Source organism: Poecilia latipinna, unplaced genomic scaffold (assembly GCF_001443285.1).
Source record: "Poecilia latipinna isolate Pla-1442-1.1 unplaced genomic scaffold, P_latipinna-1.0 Scaffold1152, whole genome shotgun sequence".
Lineage (NCBI taxonomy): Eukaryota > Metazoa > Chordata > Actinopteri > Cyprinodontiformes > Poeciliidae > Poecilia > Poecilia latipinna.
The window spans coordinates 23,152-49,170 of record NW_015113768.1 but is presented as its reverse complement, the minus strand read 5'-3'; the positions used below and the strand labels follow the sequence as shown (position 1 = coordinate 49,170).

Here is a 26,019-nt window from a genome sequence, read left to right as displayed (position 1 = left end):
GTACCCCGCAAGTTTTGTTCAACAATGGTGATCAAATTGTACAAACTGTCAATATAACATTTCAACTTCAGGCTGTAGTTCTACAGCAATGCATTCTGGGTACAGACTAATCATTTCCTGCACAGATGGGAAAGTTGAGAGGAAACGGAACATCTTTACACCCTTCAAAATAAGAGCGACGTCCAAGTATTTGAAGAGTTCTTAACAGTCGATTACCAAAACTTCACCACAGATACCAAACATTGTTCAACTGAACATTTAACAAAACTGTCAAGTAAATTAGCATTTTAGAATTTATCTGGAAAAATGAAGGAGAAGCTAGGTGAGCTAAACAAACAAAAAAAAAGAGCTCCGCTATTATTGCATTAGCCAATTAATAAGTATGCCAATTATTCTAAAAGCAACAAGTTGCTGCATGTATACGAATTCTCATGGAGAAAAAAATCAATTCTGGTGGTGGCAGTATCATTCTGGGTTGATGCTACACCCAAGCAGAGACAGGGAGGCTGGTCAGAGCTGAACAGAGGCGATTTAGGAGGATCACCCGCTGCAAATATTTATTACATTCGAGTGGATTTGGGTATCAGCTGGTGTCCGACGGAGACGATTGATGTGCGACTAAGAGTCTGTTTGCTGTCAGAATGTCAAAGTAAATTAAATCTCATCTTTTCAAAGACTCTTACTCGCTCTAGATATGATGTAATCGCCTGTGATGTGACAGCAGCTCTGCATACCACAAGCAACGATAGAAAAAAAAAAAGAAAATCAGATTAGAGATAGCACAATCTGCAAAGATGCCTCTGGTGCTCTGTTCTAAGATAGTCGGGCTGGAGATCCGAGCGGCTCGTTCCTTTATCAAGCCGTGGATTCTGTTGTGTCTTGCGGGACCGCGATTGGTCTTTTCATCAAGGCGTTCGTTCCTCCTCCCTCCACTATCTCTTCCCTCTCCCTCTGAAGCAGATTCATCAATCTCATGGTCCAGTAGAAGCCATCTCATCACGGCTGCTTTCCCACACCCCCTCCCTCGGCGTGCCCTCAATCACACCCTGCGTCTCCACTTCACTGAATGCTTGATCCATCTTTATATGTCTCGCTGCCTTCCTCCCCCGCCTCTCCTCAGCCTTTTATTGTTTTTGTCTAGTTTTAGGCCTCCTACACCATCATCTTCCTTTGCTCACAACACTTGAAACTCTATTTACCCTCTCTGCCATGCTTTATTTTTTCTTCTTCTAGGGAGGAGTCAGCAATCCTTTTATTTCTTATTTTTTCTAACTTCTTGACAGCTCCTACCTGCTACCTAAGCTTCTTTTTAAAAAAAAAAAACTCAAGAAATTATCATATTCACCCTATATTGTCGACCTTACTCCCAATCTTCCTGTTAGAGCGTCACCTTACTATGCCTCAGGGAAGGTTTATTGGATTCATAAACCCGCAAAAGTACTTTACACTCACTTTTCCAGCAAACGGAACAAGTAATATCCTCCAGAGTGATGCACCTCGCGGGATTCTGAGACTCCGCTTCCACGTGAAGTAAATTGAAAGATGGATGTACAGTTTCATGCTGCTCTGCGGCTTTGAAATGCATTAGCAGTCGACAGATGACCTCTTTGTTACGTGTTTTACTTTTATGATATTCTACCAGGCGAAACGGTTTTCCAACTTTGTGCATCTTAAAGTAGGGATGTGATGTGAGTTTACTGCACAGATTCCTAGAGAAAAATCTAAGATTCAAAAAGCATTTTGCTTGGTTATGAATAACTATTAAGTGTCCAAGGCAAATATTGATGAAATTAGTCATTTAGATCAAAATTACCAAACTGTGGCACATCTGATTATCAGGAAACAGCCTAGTAGTTTACAGTATGTTAGTGCCCAAGTTGGGTATTAAGAATGAAAGCTAGTAAAACGACTAAAACATAAAAAAACAAACTAAAAAGATGAACAACAAAAAAAGAACTGTGCCAATCACTAATAAAGTGACAGATTGATGCAACAGCTCAGTATGAACGGTGAATGTTTAAATCAGGTTTATGGTTAGAAATTTGGAGACGAGCCAAATTAACTTTAGTATGTAAATTAATGATGACACTAGTATGTGTTCAAACAACCAGTTCATGTCACAGAGCAGAACTGAGAATATAAAAAAAGTGAATATAATTTCAATAATCTTTAGCACAACTGATTTTTAATGTATTAACTGTCCACATTTGAGCATAGCACTGGTCCAATTGATGTCCAGATTGACCCTCTAATTTATTGTTAACTTTATGTTTGTTATTTTTGTTTTCTGGTTCATTTTAGGAGGTAATTGTTTGGATCTTTCACACGTTCCAGATTTGTAAAAGCCATGTATCATTTTACTTTTACTTCAGCACAACATGCTACGTGACAAAATATAGAAGAAAATATCAAGGGCTTTGAGTAGTTTAGCACGGTGCTGCATATAGAGCAATAAAAAGCCAGCAAGGTTACGTGGTGACTAAGTGCTACTTTTATATAGCTCCATAATGAACGCCTTGCTCATAAAACCAAGCTAATAGTTAAGAACCACCTTGCTGCAGCGTAAACATACATTAGCATGAAAATGAAGCAGAAAGAAATTACAGTTATTTTCGACAGCCAGTCGCAAGACTCGGTACTGGCAGAGGGGAATGTTGTCATGACAGCACGACGACGAGCCACAGGAGAACCGAGTGAAAGAAAATGATGAGAAGTAAAGCAGGCTTTGTACCATATGCTGGTGTTAAGTGCTCGGGTGTGTTAAATTCACCCCTCCTTCACATGGGAAAGGATTTTAGGCCTGAATTGAGCTTTTCTGCACTAGTTATTGCTCCATTACTCCTCACGTTATGATCGCCTGCGTGTGGCAGAAAAGTCAGCTGGTAAAACAGAATACTAAATTCAGTGCAGTAATGAAACATTCATGCACTTCTCGAATGTTAGCCCTTTCGAGTGATTTTTTTTTAACAGTTAAAACTAAAAAGAAAAAAACATAACTTGTGTAATCCGGTGCTAAATTTATTTAAAGACTCTCACAAGTAATTGGGAAAACGTTTTTTTTTTATGCCCGATTGTAGCAGATGGGGGAAATTTCATTCTCATTTCAGGCTTATTTTAACAGCATACCAGTTTAGAAACCTCAGAGCTGTGGAACAGCAACTATAAAAAGTCAAGATCATAACAACTTAACATCTGTCCAGTGTCCAGACCTTGTAGTCGGTCGTATATTTGGAATTCACTCATTTTGACCACTAGGAACACAGTTAGGATACTTAGTCTACATGCTGCTCCGCATCCTCTCGATGTCCTGGTGCAGAACTAAAAACCTAAAATATTAATAACGATTAAAGCTGCAGCAGAAGGCTGCTCTGAAACTGACCCGATGACAGAAATCCCTCGGAGATGTCCTACTTTTTAGCTTCGCAAGTTAGTAGACGCTCTTTTTGTCTCTGCATTAGTTGTTTTTTGTTTTTTTATGTGACTATCACATTTGTAACATTAGAGCTGCAACCTTGAGCGTATTTTACTGAGACATTCAGCAATAAAAAAAACAAATGTCTTTCTTCCAGTGAATTCCATAAAGGCCTTAAATTCATGTAAAATATAAGTTAGCCTGAAATACGTTAATCACAGGTCTTAAATTTTATTGTGTCAGGGTTATTTAATCTTGTATATGTTGATTTTTTTCTGTTCTCACTGGATTTTTTTTTAAAAATCAGACAAAAGTTTGAAATATTTTTGAGTTTTATGACTCGGTGGTTGAGGCTCGAGTCAACCACCTCGACCTTATTAGCAGCTAACTCGCTGCTAATAAGCCTTTGCTAGCTAGATTTTTGTTTTTAAGGCCTATCATGGGTAAGTACAAATTTATTACCGGTTTATTTATCAGCAGTGTTTGTTTTCAGGAGCCACAAAGAGACTCTAGAATGTTACACTATATTTATAGTTTTTTTCAGTCTTAATTTTCATTCAAGGTAGAACTAAAAAGGTCTTAAAAAGTCTTAAATTTGACCTGTTGAAGACCATGTATCCTTTTTCTTCCACTTCTTGGTTTGTGTTGGTCTGTTAGATAAAATTCCCATGAGACATTTTAACGTTTGCAGTTTAACCAAACAAATTATTAATAAATTAAACAGAAATAAATACTTAAGCAAATCACTGTGTGCTGCTCCCCGAATCAGCTCTTCGTTCTCAGAGAATCGTTACATAAGCTGTGGAAAGAAGCTCTGCCTCCAGATCTAAAGACTTAAACACCCTAGAAATCTATTAGAAGTTTACGACACAAACATTATTCCACTGGGAGATCCTAAAACGCTCGTAATGTTTTTCTTCCTTTAAGAACACAAACTTCTCCAACTGTGAGACTTAACATCTGTGAGAGGATGGAGAGAAAAGATAAAACATACTATATCTCTATGTCACAGGACATTCATGAGACAAGCTGCAGCATAAAAGGAAGTTAAACTGTTTTAACTTCTAGGATATGAGTCACTGCTTTAACTTATATAGTCTGAGTTACATTTTTATTAAAGTTTGTAGCACTTGTCTTATAGGAAGAAAATTCTAGGTTCAGATTCTGTTTTGGGGTTTGCATTAGAGATGCACCGCTTCAATATTAATATCGGTAACACTTTATTTGAAGGGGGTTGAATAAGGCTGTCATGACACTTTCATAAATATGACATAACATCTGTCATTAACATCAATAAGTCTTCATGAATATTTATGACTGTTGTCATAAAGCTTCATTCGGTTAATTATGATACTTTTAATACAAAGTTGACATTATTCAAAATGTCTTTGTTACGACAACTTGACATTAACCAACAAGTCATTACTGTTTAAACTTTACCTTTAATAACAAAACGTTACCTAATTTTTAAAGTGCAATCAGTAATACTTTTATAACAAATTCATATCAGTAATGATTTCCTGGTTAATGTCAAGTTGTCATAACAAAGACATTTTGAATAATGTCAACTTTGTATTAAAAGTGTCATAATTTACCGAATGACGCTTTATGACAACAGTCATAAATATTCATGAAGGCTTATTCATGTTAATGACATGTGTTATGACATGTTTATGACAGTCTTATTCAACCCCCTTCAAATAAAGTGTTACCTTAATATCTTATTGGTTCCAACATTGAATTTTTTTTTCTCCAGATTGGGCAATTATGACATTAATGGGCAAATCTATTCAGTCTATTTCTATGTTTTTTTTGCTGTCGATAAAATGCTGTATTTTACATATTTAAAAATCCCATTTGCACTTTATGAACTGTTTGAAATGAGATTTGTTACTGTTTATTTTCTATATGTTTGACCAAGCTAGTAAGCCTATTTGATTCTTTATTCTACATTGGCTGTTCTACTCCTAATTGCAGACTGAACAAATTACAGTTGTTCATGTTTCACTAAGCCTGTGAAGCCATTGGGGTATTTAAGTGTGTGGATTCAGCTGATACTAAACCTCAGATATTGGTATCGGTGTAAAAAGTGGATCAGTGCGTTCCCAGCTTACAAGAATGGCCGTTTACCACAATCAGAATTATTTTTGCACAGTGCTTTATGATCTGATGAGTAAAAAGTGTGCCAATATGAGTCAGACATTCAAATAGATGTGATGCTACGTTTCTCCTGGGGTGAGAGAGGAATCAGCTGCATCATCTTTGCAATCAGTGACCTCCATGCTTCGGTTCAAAGAGCTGGAAGGCCACAGAGAAGTGGGAGTTGTGGTCTCGTTTAATGTTGCGCCCGATAATTGATTGCAGTCATTAGTGGCGCGTGGTGTGACCTTGCTGGCAGGAAGGGGGGAGGGGGAGATTCTGGAGCGTGAGTCAGCGAGGGAGCCGGTCAGAGAGGGAAAACAAAGAGGTCGGTGTAATAGGCTGCACTGCGCGTCGCTTGTGTTTGAGGCGAAGGGACGGGGGCCGACGCATCTGAAGGTAAATAAATCATACTCCGATGTCGGCGCTGACATCTTACATCCTCGCTGCCTGCTTCCATATTACAGATCTAACGACTGGCAGGGGGAAAAAATAGCGAGCCGCCTCCATCAATTCTGCTTTTTCATGACTGCTGATTTAAGAAATGCTGTCAAAAATGTTCAGTTCTTTACAGTGCTGTATAATGATGTGGTAATAGTATCTGAAAGTGAGGCATGACCTGCGAATATCGCTCACTGGCAAAAATATAAGTGAGTGGATAATACATACAGAGGACAAAAACAACTCCAGAGAGTGGAGTGGGTATTGTATTAGAATGACTGTGTACGCTTTATGATTACAGAGCGAGCAGGTCGCCTGAGGGGAGGAACTCAAACACTTTCCCTTCAAAACCAAACAGACTTGAAGGTCTGAAGGCTGCGAGATGTGAGGAATGGACCGCTGTCTTTGTATATTTGGGTTTCCTGCACTGGCCACACTTTTCTAAAACCATAAAATCAACAGTTGGAATGTCATCTTCAAAACTATTTTATTTAGATTTTCATATATCAAAGAAATTATGCAAGTTTTGTAGTGAAATTACAAATTTTTATTAGATATCAGCAACTTTTTACAGTATACTAAACTGTTCAAGTTAAATTTTAAATATGAGTTAACATTATTTGAGTTATTTATGTAAATTTACTGTGAATGAGTTTTGAATCGACTTAAACATGCGCACTATAAAAATCAGTTTTTGGTTCGTATTTAAAAGCCATTAAACATTTAAAATGACCAACGAGTTCTAGATACAGAATTTAGCATTGCACAGTTGGCATGTTCAGCATCCAGCAGAGAAGTAAGGCTAAAACATTTATGGCATGCATTAAAAAAAAAAATTTTTAAAAAAAAAAAAAAAAAAAAAAAAAAGTGGAAAACTCATAAATGGCTGGGAAAATTTTATGTCCGAACAGATGACCAGGAAAATGTATCTTAATCACCCAGATGGACTTGATTGACTTAAAAGTCAATCTGACTTTATCTGAGGAATTTGTAACGCATAATATTTTGCACCGACAATCTGTCCTGAGATAATGAGTAAAATATTACTAAAATAGTTAGAAAAGTAGAGCGAGAGCTGGTAAACTTTATTCCTGAAGTCCACAACAACAATAGTATGTTATTAGCATTAGCGTTGCAGCTAAACATTAAAACTGGATACCATTTTTTGAAATCTACTCAAAGTTCTCATGTAGTTTCCCAGCTCAGATGATGCCTTTCTCTTTAGGATTTGTCTAAAACACATTCCTAAATAACAATTAAAATGAAAAATAATTAAAATGGCCAATATTTAAGACTCCCAACATTCCTTCTTTATAGTGTTGCGTTCACTGAATTGTATAAAACGCAGCCAGTGTTTCCGTCTGCAACCCAAACTCCACACCTCATCGCCAGCTGCTGCTGTTCCGCATGTGAATGCTCATCAGACTGTGGAATCGTCACAGAGAGAGAAAACTAAAAGCTGTCTGTGCTTTTGATCCTCTTTCACTCCAATCTTCTGTAAAATCTGCCAGCTTTAAAACTCTGAAAAAAAAGGGATAATTAATGAGACAAATATAAAAGCAGCGGCCAGATTGGTTCGCATCCCACCTAATATGGAAGAGGCGCAATTAAAACGTCAGGGCTGGACGACTTCCAGCACGCCTGCAACTCTGCTGCGGCTGCTCGCATAATGAAAGGCTGGATGATCGCTGAAGAGCAGCACTAGCAGCTGGATAATCAGTATTAGCGGCCACAGGCTGGACACTCTGGGCCTGCTGCTGCGGAGCCTCTGAATGCAAAGCAGCTTTGGAGTGACAGAGGAAATGGGATATCAATAGCAGCCAACAGATTTGGCTGCGCTCTATCCCCACTCCAGTACCGACTTGAGCCCAAACTGTGCCGGGGCGGAGCGCCGCGGCCAAACAAAGTTCTCACAAGACTGACGATTCTAAAAAGGACATCATGATTACTCAAACTTCTGCTAAGGCGGTTTGGTTGCCTCCAAATCATTATGAAGCCCAAAGAAAATGACAAATGCTCTAATTTCTTTTACAAATCAGATTCCAAAAGATGCAGCTGACATTTACATTCACCCCCTAAATGCAGCGTTGGCGGTACCTTCCTGAGCAAACTCATTAGTGATGCGATCTCAGGATAAATCCAGCTGTTTGGTGATGTGGAGGCCTCGGGGGTCAGTTAAATAACTTTAGTAAACAAACAGCATCGTGGAGACCAAGGAACGCAGCAGACGGGTCAGGGATGAAGGTACACAGAGGTTTAAAGAAGAATTACCTTAGACAATCTAAAATTGGATACCACTGAAAACTGCAGGTGCACCGATTGCAGTCTTAGGTCCGATTATTGATCTTTAAAAAGCCTGACTTGCCGATTTTAACCAATACCGATTTTTTAGTCTGAAAAGTTGCCAAGTTGCTAATAATGGGATGACTGTTAACGGCAACCTATGTGGAGACAAAAAAATCAGTCACGTTTTATTGGCCAGTTACTAAACCTGTCTCAATCAGCAGTTAATCGCATAAGGGATGCATTGATTAATGAGTTCATTGATCGGCTAACGATTAATTGATAAGTGGCCATTTTCTTAAAAACCAGACTTTTCTCCTGTATCTCCTATATACCTTAAAACATTTTCCAGTTCCAGGGTCAAAAATAAAGCTTACTGGTCTTTGAGAGAGTGAACTTGCATTTTGATTAAAATATTACTTGAAAATAGATTCAAAACAACATTATCGCTTATCACAATCATTTCAGGGACAATTTATTGGAGTATGTATTAGTTGTTTTGGTCTGTCCCATAAAACCCCAATAAGAACATCGAAATGTTTGACTTTGACAAGACAAAATGCTACATATTTAACCAGGAGGTAAGCTGAGGATCAGAAGTGAGGACCTCTGCTCTGAATGCTGATCCCTCGTTATAAATTGGACATCTCAGCTTGATTCATGGAGGTGATGCATTCCACTGTCCGCCCGGGTGACACTGCAGTTCTGCAACAGGTGAACTCAATGTTGCATCAGGCAGAGTGGGGGCAACGCCCCGACATGACACATGAATTATGTTAATCACACTGAGGCGTACGGCGTGCGACGCCAGCTGGGCACGACGCCGAGGCAAACCCAGACGGCTCAGTTAAAGTAAAAGCATTTAAGGACTGATATGAATCAGCGAGGTGGGAATAAAGCTCAAAGATCTGGCGGCAGCAGTCAGGATTAATGGCGGTGATGAAACGTAACAGCAGGCGTCACCGGAGAGCCGGAGCAGCCCGGGGCGAGACGCTGCTCGCCTTTTAAAACTTCTGCATTATCCAGGGCCGACTTCTGATGAGCGCTCGTGTTCTGCAGCGGCCTTCAACGCGTTCAGGGGCTCGAACTTTAAAAGCTGCTTAGCCGGCCACTGCCAGCTTTGTTTCTGCAGCGTCAGGGATCTGCAGTGGAACGACGCCACACAATGCTCCAAGAACACATTTTGAGCCCCATTCTAAGCCAACATCACTTGGAGGTTACTTTGCAAAATGCATTAGCTATCTATGAATTTAAGAGCTATCTATTAAACTTCAACGACTTTCTCAATGAGAGGCTTTATATTTCTTGTAACAAATTTCATTTCAAATTTCATTTTTCTAAACATAATGCTACGAAAGGTATTTTTAGCGGTTGGTTACTATGTAAAACTAGTAACCTAGCAACTATTGCTAAGACATTTCCATTTTCAAATGGAAATGCGACGTTACACTTTGAGAACTTTGTAGCTGGCGGCCATCTTGGCAGGTATCTGTATCTAACTGTCATGACAGTTGCTTTGGAGTTGCTATGACAGCAATCAACAAACCTCAACGGCTTGCACAGTTAGCATGTGCAAGCCGCTAACTGTGAACGAAGAGAGTTGCGCTCGCTTCGTTCACAGCTATATAGCTAATTTATAAACAATATAAGTGCATTACAACTATTACTCTTAGTTTTTGAGTACTCTACTATCTTTGTGGTTCTTCTGTGCTTTGCCTACCAAGATGGCGGTTCAGTAGACGGATCACTTCTGGTTCAGACTTGTGGGAACTAAGTATGGACAGGCATCTGATAGTGAAAATATGTGAGGAGGTTCATGCTTGTATCATCAATAGAGTGAAAGGTGGTTTCAAAGAAAACACATTTTGAATTTAGCATCCTAAGAAGTGTGAACAAAAGTCTAAATTATGTTTTTGCAGCATTTCATTAATATTAGTCAGGATGAGCATTCTGTTTACTTGCTATGATGTAAGCTGAAATCCTGTTTTCTATCCCTGCCTAAAGATTCGTTCATCCTGAACTTATTGATTCAGGGTTCAAAGTTCAGAGCTAATCTCGCCTCAGAAAGAGTTCATTTTCAGTCATATCAGGTAATCTGCGGATCACACAGCTTGACACGCGTTTTGTTTTCAGACTCAAAAACAAATCCAAGAAGGCAATCGATACATCAGCCTGCAGTGGAACGCACACACCAACCTCTATGGTCAACTTTTACCTTTTAAACAGACATTCTCCATCTCTTATGATGATATCTGAACCTCCTACCTGGATAATCTCACTGGGTTTTTCTCTGCTTCTGTCAGTAAAGCAATAAATTGGGGTTAGATACTATTGGGGGAGTATCATATCCTGGAGGAAACCTTTTATTAAAACATCCACAAAGTAATAATAGTAGAGTGACAGGCGGCTCTAAGTGATCCGAAAGGAAAGGCAGAAATATTCACATTGGTTTCTGAGGACAAAACGTGAACCTGAGCGAGGTGAATGGCATGCCAATGATTCGCTCTGAAAAATGAGGCAACCATCGAATGGAGGAAAAAGGAAAAAAAAAGAAAAAAAAAGTGCCACTTCACCTGATTATGGAACGGAGGAAAAATTTGGATAAGTGATCTTCCATTCTGGGCACAAATTGGCAATTTAGACACTTGGTTGATAAAATTAGATCCCTCCTAAATACACCCTGCTCTCCACTGAAAGAATAATGAATGGCGATTTGAGCTGGGGATTATTTCCCGAAAAAGAACAACGGATGCGGTGCAATCGTCAGCCTACAGTGGTTTTAATCTGGTTTCCTACAAGGTTTTTTTAGGTCAAAATTCCAGACTTTCTGTTCCCTATTTATAATCAGACATGGGGTTAGTCTTTCTTTCACTGGTTTAAAGTCCTTTTAACAAGATGCCAGAGGAAATCACACAGTAAATCATCTAGAATACACTCTTAACTTTGGAATAATAATATCACTCTTTCCAAGGTTCATATTTAAATGCTTATCCACTCTAGAGGAAACTTTACTTAAAATGCTAATATGCTAATGATTAAGTCTGATGAAATGCAGCAATTTTTCTGTGACGGATTCAACCTTCCTGTTTTCTACTGCAGCGTATGCATTAAAGTTTCCTCTAGAGTGGATGATAAGCATTTAAATATGAATGTTGCAGTAGAAAACAGGAAGGTTGAATCCGTCACAGAAAAATTGCTGCATTTCATCAGACTTAATGATTAGCATATTAGCATTTTACCAAATGTTCGATTTAGCAGCCATCTTTAAGGCTGAACTGAGAAAACAGACAAACCCAGAGTGTTTAATGTGCTTTTAAATATTTACAACCTTAAGCTTTTTCTCATGTCTCATCTTACTCTTAGTAACTGGGGTTTAACGGACAGGTCAACATGAAATAGAACAGAAATGTAAAGTGGAAGGACACGTGTACAGGTGGGCGATCAAATTTAAAACATTTTTAATTATTTTGAAATATTGGTATAAGTTTTTGGAGGTTATAAACTCTCATTAACATCTTCTAACAAAAGCAGCACCAATGAAAGTGTAGCGCAGTTGATTGTCACCTAATGTGTTTGATTTCTTAATTATGGGAGAGCATGGTTGACCTATGACTTCTGGAAACTTTTATTAATATCTTAAAAACGATGGCAGTACAATTTGAGCTGGAAATTTTTGCAGACCAAACAAAAATTTTTGCCGAACAAATTAATAAGTTCACTCAGGTTCTCTCCTCACGTCTCCTGGATTTTCATCAATTTTGTACCGACTGCAGTAGTTTATAAGGCATCAGAATCATCAGCTCTAAACGTCTCTCCTGTTGGCAAAAGGCAGTCATGTTAACATCAGGGGAGCCAGGAAGTGTGAAGGACGCTGTCATTTCTGGACCTCTTTTCATACCTAATATTCACACTTATTCATTTAACCCGGTAAACATCTGGAAGGAGGCTGTTGGGGGCGGAAGATTAGCTCCACTGCAAACATTCAAGCAAAGCATGTACAGTGCCGCAATCTGCTCACTGAATGCCACCGCTGTGCTTCACCCTGCCTCTTAAAGGGGGGTTTGAGGGGACTAGGAGTTATCAGTGAACACCATCTCAGTGCTGCCAGACAGATACAGCATGGAACAGGCTGAACACATCCCCATTATACAGCAGGGTGCAGACAACTGCACCTGTCGAGATAACACGCTGCACTCTGGGCTATAACGGAGGAGGACACACACCATGCAGCGCAGGCAGAACATTCACTGAATTTTATCCAACTTGTCCTCACTTCCAGATGTCCCTTTGTATTTAAAAAAAAGGAATAAAGTGTTTTTATTTTTATTTTTTGTGGTATTGTGTGCACACAGGTAGCTGTGCTCACACCTGCCTGGTGCCGTGATTTGGAGCTGACGGCGCTCCTCTTAGTGGCTCTGTTGAGACTGAAGAGGTGAGCGGATGCTGGATGAAGGGTCCAGAGGTAATTACCCTGTCTACTATCTCGTTCACCACACACACACACACAGACACGCACGCACACACTGCTGATGGCACATAGGATGAGGACATGCAGCTTCAGCACTCCTCACTGTAAATAACAGTCCCCTACTGAGGGGGCAGAGGGAGCAGCACTCATCCTGCAGAGTCTCCAGAGCTGAGGTCTGGCAGGGTCTGGTACAGTATGCAGGATTCAGGAAACTATTCATATCATCGGTTTATATTTAGATTTCATTTTGGTCTACATTTGAGTGAGTATTTTGACTTTATCATAATTTCTAGGTATATTTTCTACTTCCAAGCTGGATAAAAGTGAATGCTTAATGGATGTAAACCTGGCATGTGACATGTATCTATGTAATGAGGGAGGAGGTCAAAACCCTACATCAACATGTCCATAAATATTAGGCAGCTTCTTTTCTTTAGAAATGGCCGGACGATGGTCACCCTTCTCCGTTCACGCACAGCATGTTGGTGGAGATCGTGGTGCTAAATGACCTGCAGACGACCTGATTCTAGACGGTTGGTGGGTAGATAGGTCAGCCAAACTTTATTAACAAACCAGCGTTCTGACAACTATCCCAGCATGCAACGCGCGCTTCTTCTTCTATGGGCGAAAATGAAGTCGGCGGCTGTTTACCGTAGTTGCTAGACCTGTTGTGGCTCAATATTGGACCATATATAAAGCGCACTGTCGGCTTTTGAGGAAATTGAATGTTTTTAGGTGCACCTTATAGTGCGGAAAATACGGTAAAATGTTTTAGAGGTATCTATGCTAGCATAAAGCACCTAAAATAAATATCTGGATTGTTTGGGCTCTTTGTTTGATTAAGAAATGAAAACTGGCTGGTGATTTTCCCAAGCCAATAATGAGAAATTAATCCTGACAAAAGTGCTCCATGTTTGTATACAAACCTAAATCCACTGAAATCCCAGGTGGAATCAAATACTGTTTTGTATTTCAGGCATTGATGCAACTTATAATTAACAAGTAAAACAATTAAACTGAGATCTGTAATCAGCTTATGTCGCCTGTTTAGGCTGCATTTTCATGGAGAGCCTCACTGAGTTTGAATCCCGGAAGCTATGAGCTGAATTTGAATTAAACAGGTACGTGACACACAATGTATGTTTAAAGTAAACACTGGCAATAAATCCTTCATTATGTATAAACTTAGATTTAGAATCTAGAGTCTCTTATATAGCATATATTTATATTTTATTGCCGTTAGACGTTAATGATCATGACAGGTACTGATCAATGTCTTACTATATAAGGTCTTACTGTTAGTGTTAATATACAATTTACATCATAAATATATCTAGTGTTTCAGTGCAGATTAAATGAGTGTTTCCTCATTTAATCTGCATTTCTTATAGTTTATATAAAAGTTGATCAAAATCTAAAATCAATTAGATTTTGTACTTGTTTATAACCCAAGTACTTATTGTTTTATTAGGAATCATTTCTTGTTTTATCCGCCTGTTATTGTTTAATTGTATGTTCATCATTTTCAGGAGTATAAATTTAACATTATCACTGCTCTTTATTTGTAAATTTTCTATCCATTCTTAATATAAACCCTATATAAATCCTTTCAGAATAAGAGCGTAATGTTGCAGCTTAGTGAATGCATCCAACACTGAAATGAAATTCTTTGTGGTGTCTATTGCCCTATAAAGACATTCCCAAAGTCAAAATAAACCGACCCCACTTCATTATCGCACGGATCCAGCACAGAATTGAGCTGGTGGACTGAACGAGTGGCGTGATAACCTGCGGTTCGGCTGACCACAGCTGCCTACGGCTCTCTGATGAGGCCGTTATCTCCAGGCAGCATGAGGTCCGGTCAGAGGCCACGCCGCCCAGCGCGCCCCCGGTAAATAAATGATTTCACCCGTCGGAGCTGCTCAGCTTCAGCTGCACTAAACAGTTTGAGTCGGCGTATGAGTGAGGATGATGAGTAGCAGAGGTTGGGGAAAAGTGTGGCCACTTCATCTTTGATCTCAGTTTAAAACAAAAACATGAACCCAAAAACATCAGGTCTGTCCATCTGTTCTGTAGTGGACTCATCAGCATTAGTAGCTTTAGATGCATCTATGGGTATAGAGTAGAGCTGTAGGTTTATTTTACTGCACTATTAGAGTGCAGATGTTGCAATCTGGTACAGTGACCACCACTGTTATGTAGATGACGACAAGCATGTTTTTTATTGCACTGTGTTAAATATAATGAAAAGTCTTAGGTTTTATTTCACTGTCTCTAGTGGACTGCTCTAGCAAACCCTGAAAATTAAATAGAGCCCAAAAACAAACTCACTCCAAAACTGACACAGATACCAAATGAATTGACATCTTATTGTGATGTGGGTTTTATTATACAGACACTCCAGCTTTTGCAGTTAAAACTACTTCATATCTTCCAGGAGGGCAACAAACAAGGTTCAGGAATGTCTTTGAGATAATGTTTGAGCATTCCTCTTGTATTTGTGAAGTGAAACATTGATGTTGATGAGTCTGTTGTAATTAAAACCAAGTGATCCGTCAGGTTGAGGTCTGGTTCTTCAACACAAAACTTGCTCACCCAGGTTCTTTTAGCCATTGCTTTGTGTGCAGTCATGTTGAGAGGTGTCATCTATACACAAACTAAAACTTTAAAAACAAAAAATAGCTTGAAATGTGTTGCAGAATTAAGGGACCCTTTAACTGGAAGAAATGGCCGAAGCCCAACAAAAAACCTCACCAAACATGCCACCAAACGTAACGCCTGTCTCAACACAATCAGTCATGATTCTTCTCTTAGCCACTGGGAAACCAAACCTCGTCCACTGGAGTTCAGAAACTAGGGTCCAGGCATAATTTACCCTTCTACATACAACTCCTGTTGATGGAAGGCTTGAATGCAGATGGTTGGACATAAAAACCAAAACCTTGACTGTTCTCAAGTTGAACCAAGTCACTTAAAGTTTGGAAGTCTACAGTTATTAACTCTGTCAAATGTTGGCACGGGATGGTTGTCAAAGTCCAATCAGAATGGGTGCATTTATACATTTGTCTGCCTTACAAGGTGCATTAAACATTATTTAACCTTGTTAATAAAATGGATTATATCCTGTAAATATAATCAGAACAAAAAGTGCTTGAAGATGCAAAACATTGTGAGGATTTAGAGTTAGGTTAACTGGTGTGTATGCACGAACGTATGATTGTACATCAAGCTGCCTGTAGATCATTGACTGGCTCTTTAATGAGACCTTTTCAAACATTCCAGCCTCCAGGCCAGACTTTGACAGAGCCTGTTGTTACAAATAAGAAATGGGGTAGGTGAAGGGAGCAGGCAAGGGCAGAAGAAATCTAGAGAGAACGACAGAGTGGGAGGATCAAAAATGTCGCAATGAAAAAATGGGGAGTGGTTGAAGGGACAGAGTAATGAGGTGGCTCTAAACCCCTGGACTGTGATTTTTACTGTCCAAAGGCCCAAATGACCATAATATATCTGCAGTGGCATAATGGCATCGCCGTTAATCAATACAAGTGACTGATTTTTCTGCCAAGTGCTGAGGCGTCAAGTTTTCGACCTTGTAAATAAAAACACCCATTAGGTGACTCAACACCCCTTTAAAGTATTTCTCTAATTAGGATTAAGGAGACATGAACTGTGGGAAGGTGAATCAAATCGGTTTACAGGCAGTCTGCTCCTCTTTAACACTGGGCTTCCCAGATGACTTACTGACTGAACCTCTGACTGGCTTTACTGTCCCACAACGGTCTGACCATCGACCAGAGATCTGCGAGGCTTAACTCTTCTTTACTGCATGCAGTGAGAGAGCAGCAGAGAAAGGAGAAAAGAGAACCAGCTGGATCCTTTGATACGGTATCTGCAAATGGTGAATAAAAAAGAAAGACACTGTATTTGTGACGCCTTCTGGGGGAACGCATTGGACTCAAAATTTCACCAGTTAACTTAAATCTGCTTCACTAAAACACTTTTATATGCTTTACATCTTGCCTCATCTCTTTATATCTCTCTTCCAAGGAGAAGAGGTTCTTTTAAAGCTGTCAAAGTGATAGGCCTCCAGGCTTCTTGAAGTTCTTTGGTGTCTTGCAGCTTTCATTGATTTTCAGCTGAGTTGGGACTGACTTAATAGGCTCAGACGTGTGTCAAACACTCTGAGATCAGGTCAGATAAGGCAAAGTCACAGATGTAAAAGGCTCAAAAAAGAAATTCAAACATGCCCATATGTAGCAACACTCTGCAGCTCCTCATACCTACTACTACCTAGTAATAGGGTTCTATAAAAGAAGGGAAACATGCTTTTCAGTAAGTTCAATGTCAAACCCACCTGTGGGAAAGTCCAGAAAACATCTAAAGAAAGGCATCCTGATTTGACTCCTGAACTAACTCAGGAAATAGAGATGGGGTCTGATCGACAGACCCCATCTCTATGACCAAAGCCTCTAGCATACTTTATTTGAAGCCAAATGGTGAAAGTATGGTCACGTGGTTATAGGACGATCGTATTCTCACAGACCTTTCATAAATCCAACAATTACTAACGATCAAAACACCAAAATCAATTTAAATATAAACAATCCTTCACAACTATAATTGGATATATATTGAAAGCCATGGTCTTGGCTTTCAATAGTGGAGTATGTAGAGGAGTAGAGGAGCTATATGATGTGTCATGCCACATAGTTGAGTCATCTCTATTTGATTGGATAGCGAATGCTGAGAAATTTCTCATAGGATTTCTGGGACCTAGGTTTTCAGGCAGACCATCAGGGCCTTGATGAGCTTTTACACCCGTCCAAACAAAGCTGTCTGTGTGAAGGAACAAACGCGTCTATTTAAAACAAAAACAAATAGCTCTAGTGTGGAATAACCTTTAATTTGATAGTCAAGACATTGTAAAATGCTCTTTTAAAATGTTATAAGCAATTAAGATAGTTCCATAAAGGACCTCTATATTGATGAAGCAACTTCAATCTCAAAGACACCAACAAACACACACACTGCGGCCATCAGTTATTTGAAACAAATGCAAATGTTAAGATGTAATGCCTGTTCTAACATGATGTAGACTGTCAGGACTGACAGGTGCACAGAGGTGTCCAACATGGAGTCAAAAAAATAAATTGATGTGACTTCATGCCAGACAACTCATCTTTTTTTTTTCCAGATGAAAACATATACAGGAAGTAATAAACTTTTTCCTGATGTCTCACAACTTTAATAAAGCCAACTCAATCTTTCTTTGCATCCAACCACAGAATTTGATTAAAAACACATTCACTGACATTATCACCACAACGTAACTGCATCACTCAGTTATGCCGTATTTAGTAGAGCGATGGTGAAACTGTCATCCGTTTAGTAGATAGCGGTGTTCACCCAGCGGATGATGCAGCATGTATGAGAAAAATGTGCTGCGCTACGTTATCGGTGACAGGAAGTGATCCGGCACTGATCTCATCATTTATGACAGCTGTGCTGCGGGGGATCTGAGTGATTAGCTGCAGTAAATGCCTCAGCCAGATCGATTTGGTGCGGCCAACACCATCTTCTGTGTCAGTAGCGTTAGGAAATAAACACAAAGACAAATTTATGACATTATGTAAATCAAAAACAATGTCGTTAACCCACAATGTCCACAGTGAAACATGGTAGTAGCAGGAGCATGTTGAGGGGGTGTTTTTTTGTAGTTTATTACAAAAAGTGTATTCAGAAACGAAAAATCCAGTGCCACATTTTTACTTTTTACTGGATGGAAACAAACAAACAAACAAAAAAACACTGGTAAAGAAGAAACTTGGGTTGTAAATTTTAACCAGTTTCATTTTGTCCTTTTGTTCCTTCAACACCTTGCTCCTATTTTCCAATCTGTCCTTGACTGATAGCAGAGAACTAAGAAAGCAGGAACATTCAGCTGCAGGTTAATGCAATTTGGGCTCAGTCAAAAAGATTCAAAGAAGAAAAAAACGTCTCTTTCAATTCTGATGACCACAGCTCCAAAATTAAAATCAAATGAAGCTTCTTCTTCCAACTTTAAAATGATCTTTTTAAATCACAAAGAGTGCCAAACAAAGCCACCTCTGTGGTTACCATGACAACAAATTGGCTACACATACAGTCATCAGGCAGAAAAGAGCCTTAATAAAGCTGTAATAAGTTGTGTCTTGACTCTATGAAATGCATATTAGCATGCTTCCAAGAATATATAAGACATGAAGTAAAAACAACTGTTTTATAAGTCGGTGCAGCATAAACCAGCCACCTTTATGTTCACCACCCTGTAAACTCAATCATTTTCAGAAATACATTTTAACATCCTGTTCCTTTCCTTCCAAAAAAAAAAAAAAAAAAAGAATCCACAAAATCAATTTTTCTGGCCCTAAAATATGTAAAATCCATGAAGAAATCTTCAAATATGTCTTTATAAATGTCGCTAATAGCTACGCTTTTATTTGAGGAACTTTCGCTAAACACAGTTAAATCAAACAATTTGTTTTAAACACTTCAGAGAGCAAAGTTTAGGAGCAAAATTGATAAATTTCTAGGAGAAACTTTCCATTTCCCCCTCATCTTAAATGCATCTGTGAGAAAGAAAAGAGCCATGATTCACCATTAGAGCTGAGAGCAGAAGTGAGGCTGAGCGTCCGTATCGGCTTCTGCGTGAAACATCTGAGGATATTTTAGTCCAGTTTGCAGGAAAGATCATCTGTGGAGAAAAGAGGGAGCATTAGGTGATAGTTGAACTTCTTCTTTCTTTTCTTACACAGTCATACATGTTAATATAGCTACATTAGTAGTGAAAATACCCTTAAATAGACGGGTGTTTTCCCTACTGACATTAAGCCTTAATGACATCAAGATTTTCTAAAAGTTGCTCAAAGTGCTTTGAAACTGTCTCTAGAAATGTTACTTTAAGAGCTTTTCTGCAAGAACAGAAACATTAAGATTAATTTGGGAGGGAAGCAACAGAGGAGTGAAGATGAGTTCACTGACAGATGGAAATAAACGACTTCAGAAAAGTTGATCTGGGAGCTGGGAAGCTGTCTATGGACTATGAACAATCAGTTTTAATCTGAACGAATCAGACAGAAATATTGACAGACTTGAGTCCTGGGCCAGTTGCTCAAAAAACGGTTTTCAACTTAAACTGAGGACCTGAATTAAACTCGACTCTCACGAACAACCTTTGCGTCATCAAGCAGCATTTACAATGACTCTTGGCAGACGCTCACACTCCCCTGTTAAAGGGTGCGCTTCATTTATTCATCAAGGACATTCACAGACTGCAGGCTTGTAATGGTTCATGACAACAAATCCATGTTTTACCACCAGAACAACAACCACATCCATGTTTCTACAACTGAAACTCTGTACTCGGTGACTTTGGGTTGATTTCAAAAACAAAACTGGCAAACAGTACTAAGAAGCGTTCCGTTTTTCAAAATAAAAGCACTTCCTGTCTAATTAATTCTAAAATGTAACATTAAGAGGAGCTACTTTCCTCTGAAAATCAAATCACAAAGAGTTAGCTAGCTAGCGAGGGTATATTAGCAGCTAGCTAGTGGTAGCCTCAACAGGACGCAATACAGACGTCTTCACATGACAAACTTCCGTCTGACGGAAAATTTTGGTGAGAAAAAAATCCCAACAGAATATTTGTGATTAAACAATCATGTGACAACAAAATTTAAGAACTGTGATCGACGTATTTAAGGCCAACTCACATTTTAAAAATACACATTTATAACTTGAAACATTTTACATTTAGAATTTTCTTAAAATGTACATTAGTTTAGACATACATTGTATATTCTGTAAAAGATAGTTTTAAATGTTCATGTGATAAATTAGGTTCAAGATAATGACCTCAATTCAAAACCAAAAAGCTAAATTTGATGTATTATTCTTATTATTACTAAAACCTGTGAATATTCTGAGTTGACTTGGACTTTGGGTGAAAGAGTTGAGACTCAGGTGCAAAGTGAATGTAGAACTAATTCATATGAAGGGATGAATTGCACAATGCCGCTGACAGGAAATTAAACCAGGTTTTATACTCATGACAAATATTACAGTCTAAAAATATATGCATGTGTGCAATTAATCAGGTTCCGTTCAGAGTTATTTAACTTTCTTTTCTTGCACTCCATCAGTGAGTAATGCTTTACACTCCAAGCTTTTGTTTCCACTATTCAGTGAGCAGATCTGCATTGTAACTTTCATTAAATCACTAATTAAAAACACCCATAATCAATGCTACGAGTCTTCAGATCTTCTTATCATCGGCTTAATTACGGCTGATTGCGGTTTGTAGCAGAGCTCATTGCAACTTAATTTTAATTAAAACAAGAATTGATAGATAAACTCACTGCAAGCATGTCAAGATCGAGAGGAAGCCATCTTGCCGTTCAGGCCTGCTGGTTCGGAGTGTGGCAGTGGTTGAATTTTATGTTTTTAAACAAATTACTTGAACGGAGACGGGATTCATAATGCATAGCTGGAGGGCTCGGTCGCAAGAGGATAAACCTTTCGATTCCTTCTAAAAGTTTGATCAGAAGATTAATCACCTTTTAGTTTCCACACAAACACGAAGTAGTGCATTACTCAGAAATGTAAATAGTAGTTTAAAAGTCTAAATAAACTCCAGTGGAGTACTTTTCCATCAGAGGTCCTCAAGCTAATGCCTAATAATCAGACTGTGTAATTTGTTCTCAGTATAAATGCAGCTGTTCTGGAAAAGCAAAATGTTCTTTCCTCAAGTAAGACCACTGACCCAGCAATGATTGCTTCCTGATTGTTGGTTAAGATTTGGTTATCAGCAAGATACTACAAGACTGTCTAAGTCTGATTATGCACCACAATCTCTGTATGCAAGTTAAAAATAGCAGCGATGGTTTTGTAAAGCTGAAATAAATAACCTGACTGGTATGACCTCCAGAGTGAACCTCAAACAATATTGCATTTCCAGCTTCAACACATGAGTTTCCAAATTAGTATTTTCATTTATGTCCTGAGCTGAATATGAACTGGTTCAATAACAAGGCTCAATTACGGCTTTGACCAGGCATACTGGGTTAGATAGCCTGACAATGGGCAAGATCAAGTCTAACATAGATAAGCATGATTTCTGTTTTTGGTTCAATTTTGAATTAAAAACCAGAAGATAAAAGATAACCTCATACTGGTTGAATCAGACTTTCATGAGCTCAAAACTTTTTGTTTAAAACCAAAATTCCTCTTAATGTACCAATAGAAAAAAAAAACAGCAAAATTCTACTTTGTGCATTTTTTTACTAAAACTTCAACTTTTATTTATTAAATTAATACAGTAATAAAAACAGATCATGTTGAGTCACAACAGCAAGAAAATTCAGGTTATAGTCTGACTATTTTCACTTCTGTGTGAACTTAGATCAAGTTCACACTTTACATGGCTAGCTGATAGCCACATAAGCTAGCTACTAGCTGGTTAAGTTAAGTAGCTAGGCCAAGCTAAGCTTGATCTAATTAGCACACTAGTTAAGTAGCTGGCTTCATCTAGCTTCTTAGCACTGTAGCTAAGTAGCTACAGTAGCACTGTAGCACTTTCACTCAAAGTTCACTGTACTATCAGTTTTCATAAAGGAGCTAGTTGCTTCTTAGCGCTGTAGCTTCTTAGCACCAAGTTTGATGAGTTACCAAAAAGACAAAATGATTTTGTTTAAATATGTGTCAGTGTGCTAACTACTTCAGTTCACCAAAGATGAGCTGTGCTAAGCTAACTACTTAGCACAGCTAGCTTAGCACAGACTACTTAGCACAGGTTATCTTTGGTGAACTGAAGTAGTTAGCACACTGACATATTTAAATCAAATCATTTTGTCTTTTTGGTAACTCATCAAACTTGGTCACCGTTTTTGAGCCGTTTGTGGTTCCATCTCCTCTACTCACCATTGCAACAAGTTGAAGCAAACTTTTACAGAAACTGCCGTCTGATTCTGGCAAAGCGCAACACATTTTTCACAGGAAATGCAACAACTACGACACATGAAACTGAGTGCTGGTGCGGCTGGTAGGGAAATAATTTCTCGTGAAAGGTGGCGGCGAGAGTTTCATTGTATCATTTTAATGAGTCACGCTGTCATGCTCGAGGAAGTGATGGGCTGGATGCCGTGTTCGCTGGCAGCTTTTACAGCCAGGAGTTAAGAATCTGCTGTTTAAAGTCAACACCGCTGCGACGCACTTTTGTATCACACACCCAGAGCTCCTGTTGTTTTAGTGCTTTCAAAAAAAACTTTATGATCCATAAATCTGATATATCGGCTGATATATGCAGCAGATGCTACAGAACTTGTAGTTATCCATCTCCTAAATGCCAAATAGTGCTTTCTGTCATCGAGTGCATAGAGGAGCACATCGACTAGTTTCCCCTCTATTCTCTCAGAAATACCTCACATGTGAGCTACCTAGTGTTTTACAAATCCACTCCAAGTCAAACAATGAAGCAAATTTCATTAAATATTACAGGACAGGGAGAAACGGCACGTCTCAATATCTTCTAACACTCGTAATCCAATAAGTTCACTGTACGGCTATCAGTTTTCATAAAGGAGCGAGCCGCTGAGTGAGAACATCTTCCACACACCGGATTAGCGATGCATATAAAAGAAGCACCCTCTTCCACGGTCATTAATTAGTGAAATGACTTTCCAAATATGCCTTTTGTTAAAGATCCAATCTGAAGCTATAATTCAGCCTGTTGCTTTATTGACTCTGAGTTCTTGGGTTTTTGTTGGCATTGAGGACGGAGTGTGGGATTATTTGTGCAAAGAGCTAATTTGAATCATTCTATTCAAGCAGTGCATACATTTTATTATTCAGAACCAGGCCTCCTCTGGGTAATGGGACCTTTAGCGATAATTGTTTTTGAAGTTTCAACATTTTGCATGTGGTTTGAATTTTATGTAGTTTTAATCCTCCTGCTGCTCTGGTAGCTGGTTCGTTTGAACATCTATATTCTGATATTTACATACACGGCCTAAAAAAAGACAAGTATCTCCTGTTTAATGTGTTTATTTTCCACACAGCTCATCGTGCACATCACTAAGTAAAACACTATGGATTTCCTCTATGAACTCTCTGTGTTGAATATATTTGACTTTCAAACTTTAATATCACGTTTCACTGCATAATTTTGCACAAGAACATCCAGCTAATAAATCCACTCTTGGCCATCATCAGAGTCCTGGCCTAAGATGGCATACAGAAGTTCCCCCCTAATTGGGTTGTTTCTGGATTTAGAGAGTTTCCTTCAAAGTTTGGCATTAATACATTTTAAAATTCAAAAAGCTACGTTTATATGTTGCGTTTCACCTCCAAAAGAGTGGCCAGCGCTCTCCGCAGCCATCGATCAAAACTACTACAACTATTAGACTCCGAGTAAGGACAGGAAGAACGTCAATAGGACAGCCTTGGGAAAATGCCAGTGACCTAAAGCGAAATAAAGATTTTCTTTAGCCACAAAGTTTACATAAGTCTGCAATAACACTGACCACCCGCTTAATATTGAGTGTCAAGGTTTTACTGGAAAAACTGATCTAACAAAAGAAGATTTCTTTCCATTAAATGTGACGTGAGCATTGGAGAACTGAATGTTTTGGTGAATAACAGACTGCATCTGGTGAAAAACCTTGGATCCAAGCTAAAGAATGTTCTGCTGTTTCCATATCTGGTGAGTGCACCATGACCTAGAACTGCATGTATGAATATAAGTCTGCATTGTAACCAGGAACTGGGGAAGATGGTAGTTTTTAAGCCCAGCTGCTAATGCTAAGGCTCAGCTAATGCTAACGCTAACTGCAGCTGCCATTAGTTCTGCGGTGTTTATAAGATGACTTGTTCTGTTTGGATCATGACTGCCTGTAGCCTGGTGTCAAAGCTCAAACACACGTTAGTATTTGTATTAGTGGAACTAAAGGTGCATTTGGAACTTATTTTGATGATCCAGTTGCTATTTTCATCTTTAGTGGCTGAGCTGAAAATTCTGGATTACGCCAAATTGTGTTTTTCACCACCATAAATTTTAATATTATAATATTGCTTTCTAATTTAGCAAATAATTCTTGAGATATTATTTTATTAAAATTATCTATTTTTGCCTGGTTGTTTAAACACATACCGACTTTTAGAGCTAATTTAGCCTCAATTCCTCATAATAAACTTTGCTTCTTAAATATGTATTAGTATATATATATATTCAACCTGAACTGTGATATCACTGCAATATTTTTAACTCGTGTTGGTTGTAATATTTTTTCTTTAGGTTATTACTTTTCATATTCTCCTTTTTCGGTTTTAATAAGTTAGCCTAGTCAAATAGTGTATTGGCTAACATATTTTAACTGCATGGCAGTAATTTTTTAAATCCTTATTGTAAAGAGTAGTTTATGTTTATGCTGTGCATCTGTGCAACTAAAGGGGCCGAAGACAAGTACATGTCACATTTGTGGATTTATTTTTATTTGTGCTCAATGTGGAAAATATTCCAGGGCTCTGAAAGTGAAAACGGATCCGGCTCATGGATGAGACGGAGGCCGTGAGTCACTCCTCACTTTTTAAATCTTTTACTGGGTTTTGTTGGCTCTCTCGTCTCTGTTGTTTACAGACTTCAAGATGAAACTTTAATGCTGTCCATGTGAAGAGTTCAAAGAGAATACAAGAAGTAAACATGCGGGAACAGGAAGTTACATGTTGGAGAGGGATTGAACGAGAACTAACAAAAACATTACAATTACTATTATTTATGTGTTTTTTTTTCCCCAAAAAAATAATTCTATTGAAGGTCAATTTGGAGAAAAATGGTTATTTCCAACTCTTCTTTAGTTGCTGTAAATCCTCCATCTTCTCCTTTGCAATCTTTTGGAGTTTGGTTACTCATTTCTTCATAATAGTAATTGCAGTTCTTTTACCAGGAGACTGAAAACGTCTACTTCTGATTCACGTGAATACATGGAAGACGTGAAGCAAACGTGGTCGATCTGTTCGCACACCTGACTGCACAGCGACCGAACGGAACAGCTCATGACATTCGATACGTTTACAGCCTGAAATAATCAGCAGAGACAATGCAGAGCCCATTTTCCAGAAGCTGCGCCGCTGATTATGGTTTCTAAAGCAAGACCAATTAGCAAGACCCATCAAGCTGTGCTGCTGAGAGTCCTCGTTTAGATTTAATTACATGATAGAAGTACGGCTGCCAGCGAGAGAGAGG

General features: G+C 38.7%; 1 protein-coding gene and 2 long non-coding RNA genes across 3 annotated transcripts in view; 2 read left to right on the top strand and 1 right to left on the bottom strand.

Annotated features, from left to right (window-relative positions):
- The window catches only part of LOC106960078 (uncharacterized), a 45,073-nt gene extending 32,264 nt beyond the window's left edge, over positions 1-12,809 (top strand). The window contains exon 3 of the long non-coding RNA XR_001427494.1: positions 12,628-12,809. This is a non-coding gene — a long non-coding RNA (uncharacterized LOC106960078). The remainder of the gene's footprint in view (positions 1-12,627) is intronic.
- Positions 1-19,465, bottom strand: part of LOC106960076 (beta-1,3-galactosyltransferase 1-like) — a 26,571-nt gene extending 7,106 nt beyond the window's left edge. The window contains exon 1 of the mRNA XM_015052997.1: positions 19,381-19,465. The gene's annotated coding sequence lies outside the window, so the exon portion shown is untranslated. The remainder of the gene's footprint in view (positions 1-19,380) is intronic.
- Positions 19,396-26,019, top strand: part of LOC106960077 (uncharacterized) — a 22,407-nt gene continuing 15,783 nt past the window's right edge. The window contains exon 1 of the long non-coding RNA XR_001427493.1: positions 19,396-19,478. This is a non-coding gene — a long non-coding RNA (uncharacterized LOC106960077). The remainder of the gene's footprint in view (positions 19,479-26,019) is intronic.